The following is a 10,434-nucleotide window of genomic DNA, read 5'->3' on the forward strand; positions in this document are numbered from 1 at the left end:
GGGCAGCATGACTTTCTCGAGGCTCAAGAGGAGACTCTGTTCTCTGCCTTGTCCAGCTTCTGTGAGCTGCCCACCCTTGCTGCTTGTGGCTGCCTTCCATCTGCAAAGCCAGCTGGGGCCGCTCAAGTCTCAGACCTTCTCTCTCACACATGGACTTTTCTGCCTTCTTCTCCACATTTCAAGGACTCTGGTGAGTACCTTGTACCCCCCCCAACTCCCAATCAGGATAATCTCCTTATTTTCAGGTCAGCTGACTAGCAAACGTCATTCCTTCCACAGCCATAATTCTGTCCTGCCACAGAATCTAGCATGTTCCCAGTTTTCAGGGATCTGGACATGTAGCCCTTTGGGCTTCATTCTTCTGCTTCCCACATGCCAGTAACCCTGTCCATCTGCTTTCTTGTCCCTGTTCAAACCGGCATGTCCTGGAGGTGACTGATGTGGGGACATGTTTCACTTTCCTAGTTTCCTTCCCTACAGTCCCCTGGGAGCTGTTGGAGGATCATGGTATCCCAAGAAGTCTATTCCGTCTCGAAGCTGGGCAATGGGAGCATATGACCTAATGGCAGTGAAGCTTCAGACATGTAAGAAAAGTCTGCCTTCAACCAGCCACTCTCCCCATGGGTTGCTGAGGCACAGGTGCACAGGTCTACCCTCACCCCTCCTGTCACCCCCAAGAGGGTTCTCCTGCCTCTGCATCTCCCTTTCCTTGGCAGAGAGCGCTCTGTTTTGAGTGTGTTAGCCAGCCTCATCCAAGCCCTCTTTTCTGGGATCTGCTCTAATCCTGGGGCTGAATTGATGGGGCAAGAGATGGACACAAGGATGAGCTGGACCTCAGACGGTCTCTCCCATAGATCTGAAATAAGGATGCAAACATGCCATCAGTCCATTGTCCAAGGGAACTTGGGAGCTGTTGGCTGAGGAAGCCTCCCTTCATCCAGAGAGATAGAGGGTGCAGGTAGCATGGGGGAAAAAACCAAGGCAGGCTACTATGAACCCAGGAGAGCAGAGGGGGCAGCTGCTTCCATCTCCAAGGGTTCTCTAGCTTAGGGTCCAGTCCTTCCTGAGGTCTGACTGCTCCCCTTGCCCTATGGGTTTGCCACACATCCTCAAAATAAATCCCCACCTCCCTCTTTTTTCTCTGTAGAGAAGTTCAATGAATTTTTATCACTTGAAATCCAAAGAGCCTTGAGTAAGATATCCTTCTCATTCCCAACCAGCCCTAGGTCCCCAAGCTAGCACCCCAGTCTTTTGGGAACCCTCGTGGATGTGGTCCTCTTCTCTCCCTTTGTGCCAGGCTGATAAGGCTGCTTAAACTCAAGACTTTAACTGAATCGCCAGGGTCACAGAGGGCAGCAGCAAGCAGTGCTGCACTGTGTCCCAGGTCTTTTGACCCCAAACTTAGTGGCCCATGTGGCTAGTTGTGCACCCAACAGCCATTCTCCCCTTCCTCTCCCTCAAAGCCACAGACAGTTACACAACCCAGTATGACCAAAGATAAGTGTCCTCTGAGTGGTGCTTTCCTGTGAGACCCAGTGGCTCTTCCCTTTGGTCCTTCACCTTCTCCTCATTCCTCTCTGGGACACAAAGCTCTGCTTGAAAGGGCGTCGGCCATCTTGTGACCATGAGGACGAAGGCAATTGCCAAAGATGGCAAAGTAGAAAGCTGAAAGGACCCTGGTCCCTAATACCCTCACCCCAACCCCAGTGGCCTCCTGCCTCTGGACTTCCTGTTACTTGAGGGAAAAAACACCAAAGGCTTATTTGCTTAAGACAGTATTCTCAGGTTTCTGTGCTTCTGTTATATGTAATTGTAACTGATCTTCACTTGTGTCCTTTGGGAATTTTGGTCATGGATGGAGTTTCCTGGCAAGAAAGTAAAGGGCTTCAGAGACTCTCTAGTGTCACCATTTGTCCTCTCAGGTTTTCAAGGACAGATGGAAGGTCAGCAGGACTTTGGACTTCTTTGTGCTCTAAAGGGTGAATTCTAGGAGGATTCCTTCATCAAAGAAGAGGAGAACCCAAAGGAAGATGGCCACCATCAGAGCCATTCTTTCATTTTACTGATGAAGAAACTGAGCTCTGTGTCAGTTAAGGTATGTTCGGCTACAAATAAGGAGAACTCAACCAATGGAGACTTAAATGAATAGGAGTTTATTTTACTTACATAACAAATCTAGTGGCTTTAAGACTGCCCCACAGCCCAATAAAGTGAAAGTGTGAGGTTGGCAAGTCTGAGATTTTCTTGGTATTTCCCACATTGTTGCACAATGGCTGCCACAGCTCCAAATGTCACATTCTCACTTACTGGTGAACAAAATTAGAAAGAAGGGAGAAAGACAGAGGGGAGAAAAAAGGAGGGGGCTTTCCTTATAGAAGCAAATCTTTTCCAGAAAGATCACAGCAGAGTCCTCTTTCTTTATCATCGCCTGGGAATGGGTCACATGGTCACCCCTGGTAGCAATGGGGGCTGCCCAGGCTTGTATTTACCAAACAAGTTTACACAATTGTTATCCCTCCTCTAACTGCACACATTGCTACCAAGCCAGATCAGGGTTGTGTTTGTAAGGTGTGAGGAGAGAGTGCCTGCCAGGCAGGTGACTGACAAGGGGTCTGACTTGTCCAGGGTCAGATGTTGACTAGTGAAGAAAGCACCAGGGCTAGAACCCCAAACCCCTCTCCCCTGATATCTGATGAGAAGAACCTCTGCATCCTGATGCAGCTGATGCTGCTGGAGTTTCACTGGGATAGTCTACACCTTTTAAGCCAGTGCCCTCTGCTGGAGACTGGCCAAGAATGAATGTGGGATGAAATTCTGGCCAGTGAGATATGATAGAAAAGCAGCTGGGGGGATTCTGGGAAAAGTTCCCTTACTCTTAAAAAGATGTAGCGAAGAAAAAAAAATTTCAAAAAGGTAATCAGGAAGAGGTGGTCTCCTCTGCTGTGTGCAGTCATGTCTAGATGTGATGCCAGGAACTGCGGCAGCCATATTGTGATCATGAGAGAAGCCCCTCTGAGAACAGAGCTGGCCCAGTGAGGACAATATGGGAAGGGAGAAAAAACCTGCTACTCTGCTGATGTCACTGTAGCACTGAACTGACCAGCCCTGAGCTCTCCAGCCTTAGCGCTTCTTTGTGTAGGAAACAACTCTCTTTTATTGTTTAAGCCCCTTTGAGTTGGGCTTTCTATTCTTTCCAGCTGAAAGCATTCTAACTAATCCACACATCTCCCTCTGCTCCATTTCCTGCTCCAGAGGCAGGTGCAGACCAGCAGCAATCAGCTCCATTCTGGGGAAAAGCTATGCTACCTGTTTTTTGCCCACACAGTTGGAGCTCAGCCTCTTATGGCTGGGTGCTCATTACACAACCATGCTGCCCACCAGGGCCATGAAAAAAAGCTGAGAACTCTGTTTAAAACCCCAGGCAGTGGGGAAGAGTGGTTTGAGGGGAGGTGTTGTGGGGGCCGCATGAAGAAAGGTCTTTAGATCCCCCATGCCTCCCCCGACCATAGCCCTGCCCAGCCCAGCCCAGCATTGCCCCCAGTGCCCCCGGAGACAATGCCAGCATCCACCCGCCAGCTGCCTGTGGGCCCGATGGGGTAGAAATGTTAGTGGTTAAATGCTGGAGAATCCCCAGATCCTGGGGCTGGCCCAGAATGAGTTTTTGCTGAGGGATTGTGACCATTCTGTCTCTGCAGCTCTCCTGGTGCAGGATGAATACAGGTCCGTTAAGTACTTTTCTGGCAACGGATTATATAGATTTGCTTCTATATGAGCTCTCTTTCAATGACCCAGGACCCCAAGAGGGCCCTCCCTCAGCCATTTGGGTTGAAAACACTTGGAACATGCTAGCTAGCTAGCCTCTTTGCTTTCTGGGAAAGGGACTCTGCCAGGGAGAATGGCTTAGAGGGAGGATACTTCTTTTTTTTTTTTTTTAATTTTATTTATTTATTTGATAGACAGAGATCACAAGTAGGCAGAGAGGCAGGTTGGGGGCGGGGGGAAGCAGACTCCCTGCTGAGCAGAGGGCCCGATGGAGGGCTCTATCCCAGGACCCTGAGATCATGACCTGAGCCAAAGTCAGGGAGGGCACTTCTTGAGGCATTTTCTTTCTCAGAGGAAATGCTAGAGGACCTGAACGTCACCAGCCTTCCCCCAGGCCACCCACCACTAGCTGCCAAGTGAAGTTTGCAAATTGCTGATCTAATAATTCTGCTCAGAGACCTCAGTGGTACCTGCCTCCCCGGGATGGCCATGCCTGAGCCAGTAAGCACGGAACCTCAGGTCCTGCTCTTCCATCTTCCTGTTGCTAAGCTTTGACCATTCCCTGTCTCAGGCTTTCCACTGTCCCAGGCGATTCTGCCACCCTGGTGTGGCCATCAGAGTCACAGAGATTGCTTCAGGCATGGGCATGTGACTCTTTCCTGGCTAAAAAAAAAGTGGTTTAGTCCTGGGCTTTTTGTAGGAAACTCTGGCCGAGGGACACCCACTTCTGGGTTTGTTAGCTGGAGAGTGTACAGCTGACATTGCTGGGGACTGTCTTTGTCATCCAAGGGGGATCAGCGGAGGAAGGAAAGCAACCCAGAGGAAAGCAGATCAGAAGAGCACCCACTGACGCCCTGATCCTGAAGACATTCTCTGAGTACCTGAATCCGTCTCTACCTGAAACCTTCTTGTAGACTTTTCAGTGATTTGAGTTAATAAATTCCCTTTATTAAAAAACAAAAAACAAAAAACAAAACCTAGGGTGATTGGATGGCTCAGTGTGTCAAGCCTCTGCCTTTGTCTCATGTCATGATCTCAGGGTCCTGGGATTGAGCCCCGCATCGGGCTCTCTGCTCAGCAGGGAGTCTGCTTGCCCCCCTCTCTCTCTCTGCCTGCCTCTCTGCCTACTTGTGATCTCTGTCAAATAAATAAATAAAATCTTTTTTAAAAATGTACCATTGTAGTTGGGCTCTCTGTCATTCCCATTCAAAGTCATTACTCATATAAAGGCATGACTCCCTCGCAGGCAGAATTAATCTCTCCTTCATTGTTCTCCACACGCTAACAGCACTTACACACACTGCCTCCTCCTTTCTCTCCTGGCCCCGCTGAACCAGTCCCTTTGGCCGGAGTGGACCTTGATCCGTCTCAGTCCCTGCTGGACCTTGGGTACTGAGTACTGTTCATTATACTCTCAAGTGGAGTTAAATTCCTTGGCGCATTGTAAGCTTTGGTCAACATAAAACCCATCTCTCTTGTTTTCTTTATTCTCTTTCATCTCTCCCCCACTTCCATCCCTTCCTCCGCAGAGGCAACACACTAATGGGACTCCTTCTTCCACCCCCTTGTCGGTGTTCTTGTAAAGTGCATATTGTCTTTAGGTTTTTTATTTTTGCAATGGTTCCCATGTTATTTCTTACATTTTAAACTCAGCATTAAGGCCCATCCGTATGCTATGTGTGCATTTAATCTCTCCTTGCTGCTGCATAATTGACGGTGGCCATCCTTCCCATTTTTTCCTTCCACTCCCCCAGGAAGCAGTAGCTCTGTCATGGCTGTTCTGGTCTACCTTCCCACAGCGCCACATCCCCGTGTTTCCACCCAACACTGACACTGGTCTTTATCTGGCGAAGTTTGGCCTAATAGATTGCATTAGTTCTCTGCTGCTGGGTAACAAGTAGACTGACAGACTCAGTGGCTTAAAATAACATGCATTTTTTTTTACCCCCCATTTTCTATGGGTCAGGAGTTTGGGTCTAGCTTAGCTGGGTCTTCTGTTCAGCCTGCAAGCAAGGCATTGACCATGATCATCAGAGGCTCCAGTAGACAAGGATCTACCTCTAAGCTGCTTTGGGCTGTTGGTAGAATTTCTCTCCTCATGGCTGTAGAACTCAAGTTGACTTGCTTCTTTTTTTTTTTTTTTTAAGATTTTATTTATTTATTTGACAGAGATCACAAGTAGACAGAGAGGCAGGCAGAGAGAGAGAGAGAGAGAGAGGGAAGCAGGCTCCCCGCTGAGCAGAGAGCCCGATGCGGGCCTCGATCCCAGGACCCTGAGATCATCACCTGAGCCGAAGGCAGCGGCTTAACCCACTGAGCCACCCAGGCGCCCCTTGACTTGCTTCTTTGAGGTCAGCAGGAGAGTCTCTGACCCTACATCCTTTTAAAAGAACAGCTCACCAGATTAGGTTCAACTCACCTAGGATAATCTCCCTTTTAAATTAAAATCAATACTAGGGGCTTTCATTACATCAACAAATTCTCTTCACCTTTTCCATACTGCTTAATCTCATCCTGAGCCGACATCCCATCACCTTTGTTACATTTCACTGGTTAGAGGCAAGTTTAGACAGTCCTGCCCTTATTCAAGGGGAGAGAATGAAATAGGGCTTGGGCTCAGGAGCTCAGCTTAGAATTCTGCCTACCACATAGGTATAGTGTGATATTTTAATTTTGCTGTTGGTTTTTAAATTGGGCTAGAGGATCCACAACATAAATCTTTCCACCTTAACACTTTTAAGGTGTACGGTTCAGTAGTGTTAAGTACATTCACACTATTGAGCTGCCATCACACCATCCATCTCCAGAGTGCTTTTCACCTTGTAAAACAGAGACTCTGTACCCATTAAACGCTGACTCAGCATTTCCTTCTTGCCCCAGCCCCTGGAAACCACCATTCTACTTTCCGTCTCTATGGATTTGAATACTCTAGGTATCTTATATAAGTGGAATCCTATTTGTCTTTTTCTGGCTGGCTTATTTCACTTTGCACAACATCAAGTTTCATCGACATGGTAGCCTGTGCCAGAGTCCCCTTGCTTTTTAAGGCTGAAGACTATTGTATTGTGCGCATGTCCCATTCACCTGTCATGGACACTTGGGTTGCTTCCATTTTGTGGCTGTTGTGAATAATGCTGCTATATGAACATGGGTGTGCAAATATCTCTTTGACATTCTGCCTTCAATTCTTTGGGGTATGTACCCAGGATTAGAATTGCTGGGTCAGAGGTCAGCTCTATTCTCAACTTCTTGAGGAACTGCCATGTGGCTTTCCTAGTGGCCATACCATGTGATGCTTCCACCAACAGCTGCACACGGGTTCCGGTTTCTCCACATCCTCACCAACACTTGTTTTCTGTTTTCTTAGCAGCCATCCTAAAGGGTGCAAGGTGGTAGCTCACTGGGGTTTTGATTTGCATTTCTCTAATGATTAGCAATGTTGAGCATCTCTTCATGGGCTTATTGGCCATTTGTGTGTCTTCTTTGGAGAGAAGTCTGTTTGGATATCTTATTACAATCTTCATTTCTCTACTAATGATTTCGGCCATGTCCTCATATGTTTCTTATCTTTTTGGGGGTTTCCTCTTCCAAAAGTCCATGCTTACAGCCTATGTTCATTTATTTTTTCATGCTAATTTGCAGGAGTTCCTTGTATACTGAGGCTGTATTAATTTTGTCAATTTTAGGCTTTGCACCTAGTCTCTCATTTTGTCAGCTGTCATCAGGAACAGGTATCTTTCATTTTGACATAGTAAAGTCTTTCCTCCTTTTTTTGCATTACAGACTGTGCCTTGAAATTTTGTCTAATAAATCTTTTCCTCACTCTGAGTCTCAAAGATGTTCCCCTCCATGTGTTTTTTTCTTTTTCTTTTCTTTTTTTTTTTTTTAAGGTTTGTATTTCTTTCTTTATTTGACAGAAAGAGGGAACACAAGCAGGGGGAGTGGGAGAGAGAGAAGCAGGCTTCCCGCTGAGCAGGGAGCTTGATGCAGGGCTTGATCCCATGATCATGGGATCATGGGATCATGGGATCATGGGATAATGACTTGAGCCAAGGTAGACACTTAACATCTGAGCCACCCATGCGCCCCTTCTATCAATGTTATAATTTGGCCATTCACAGGGACTCTTTAACCCACCATCTGAGTACCTACCTTGTATGGGATAATATTGTTTTTCTTTATAAGGTGAGGCAGAGTGTTCCCAGTAAGAACAGATGGCTTTGGTGCACCTTTTGTTGCATATTAAGCTTTCCTAGAACTAGGGCTCCATCTCTGCCCTCTCCATGTTGTGCCAATGTGTTGTCTATTCTTTCACTAACATCATGCTGGTTTTTTGTTGTTGTTTGTTCTTAAACAATGTCACTGTAGTATGCCTGAATATTTAAGGGAGAGAGGTTCCTGCCTACCCACCTTTTACTTAGGCATCTGTAGACCTTTATTCCTTCTCACACATTTCAGGGGAAGTTTTCATAGCTGGAATTTTTATTGGGATTACAGTGACATTATGACATTATAGATTAACTTAGGGAGAAGTAACATCACCATATATTTGGCCAGGCCTCCCAAGAGCATGAGATGACTCTGCTTGGAGGGTTTCTACACCCATACTTTTCTCCCACCTAGCAATTAGCAAGCAGTGGTTGGAGTTTGCTCAATCAGTGCTAGAGAGGAAATATCCAAGGAGGAAGAAAGAACGGGTCTCAAATGTTCCATACCACCGCTCCCTCCATTTCCAGCCAAGCTGGGCAATAGGAAGGAAACACCCTGTTACAGAACCTATGTTCTCTAGGTAGACAAAACCCAAATATGATGGAGGAAATGAATATGGCGGGAAGTTGAGCTTTGCACTTAGAAGGTTTGGGCTCCCCTGAGGTGGGACAGGGGGCAAGGGGATCACAGAACAATAGAATAACTCCTGGTTTTTCCCCAAGATTGCCCTGGCCAGCATCACATGTTGGCACTGGCTGGTTCACCACCATCAATGATGTTTGGAGGATTGGTCATGCTTTTTTCCAAACCATCCACTCCACAGTCTTCCTGAGCCACATTCCAACCATATGAAGTAGGTAGAGTATAATTCCCATTCAGTAGAATAAGAGAACTATGGTCCACAGAGAAGGAAGTTCACTCATCACTCAACAAAGATTTATCTGGAATCCCCAGTGCTGGGGCCTGGAACACAGCAGAGACCAGACAAATGGTCCCAGTCTACTATTGGTAAATCAGCAGAAAACATGATGGGCATGTTGCTTTTGTCAGCCAGCACCCCCTCCCTGAGGGAACCAACATCTTTACATCCCATTCCTGTGGTGGTAGTCAATCATGGTGTTCTCTCCACTTTGCAAAGTTAGGGAAAGGGGCCAGTGGTCTATGTGGAGCCAATATGGCACCATATTCCCTAAACAGTGATTGGTCCAGAGGATGGAGAGATGATCCACCAGAACCAATCAGAGTCTCCCCTGGGCTTTTCATATGGATGGTGGGGGACAGACATTTCTTTCTAAGGTTGCTAAGGCAGGTGGGTATGAGTCTTGGGTTGCTGGCAGTCATCTTGGTACTGGAGAGAGCTGTAAGGAAGAATAAAACTGATCAGACACAAGTAGTACAGACACATGAGAATCAGAGACTGACAACATTGTTTGATCACTGGATCTAGCCATGCCTGAAGTTAGCACACCTGTACTTTCTAGTTATGTGAGCCACCCCATCATCTTTTGGCTTGGATTTGAATCACAATCAGTGGAAAGGAAAAGAGTCCCATTGGACAGAGACCACAGCAATAAGTCTAACTTTCTGCTCACTCTACTTGACTGTCATTCCTCAAGATCACCAGACAATTTTAGGATGGGGCCTTTTTTGGTCCTAATTTCCCTTTTCTCAGAATCTCTTTGAATCCTAATTCTGTCAGCAAATAACCTTTATTCCTTATTGTTTTATGGCATCTTCTAGAATGCCAAATGTGCCTTCTGGGTCAATATTCAAATTGCTGATAAAGATGATGGGTTGGAGAACAGAGTCCTGTAATACAAAACACCCTCCTCCTTCAGGCCATCCTTAACTTTTCACACTGTTTCTGGTCTTCACAGAATCCCAGATCCCTGTTACTATACAAGGACTTCATATTCCCACTGCCCATTCCCCATCCCCCACCTCAGCTTCTTGGCTCAAGTTTCCTCCACAGGGTTGCCAACCTTGGCCAGAGAGCAAGTGGCCTGTGTGGTGAGCATCTGTTTGCAGCTTCCCAGCATCCATTTCCCCACTTTCCAGCCACGAGCACCTAGATTCCTCTCCTCCATTCTCAACTGTGTGCTTTACTGCAATATTTAACAAGACTTTATGGAAGGTTCTGGAATAATGGAAGGAAAGTACAACACAGAGCACAACCAATGGTTACCTCTAAAGATGACTGTGCTGAGCTCCTAGACAGGGGAGGAGGGAAAAGTCGTGTGGTAGTAATTTGAAAAAAGGATCCTTTCTCCAACCCCCCTGGTGAGCCCAAGAGAGAGGGGCCAGAGCCCCTTTGCCCAAACGAATGCCACTCTAGGTATCATCTTTTCCAGATGATACACAGCAGGAAGGCCCACCTCATTCAGGAAACACCAGCAGGCCACCCACCACAGGGAGGGCCTTTGTCTCTGTGGGCCCAGGGAGTCAGCTACATGCATCAGGGAA

This window comes from Lutra lutra, chromosome 9 (assembly GCF_902655055.1).
Source record: "Lutra lutra chromosome 9, mLutLut1.2, whole genome shotgun sequence".
NCBI classification, from domain to species: Eukaryota; Metazoa; Chordata; class Mammalia; order Carnivora; family Mustelidae; genus Lutra; species Lutra lutra.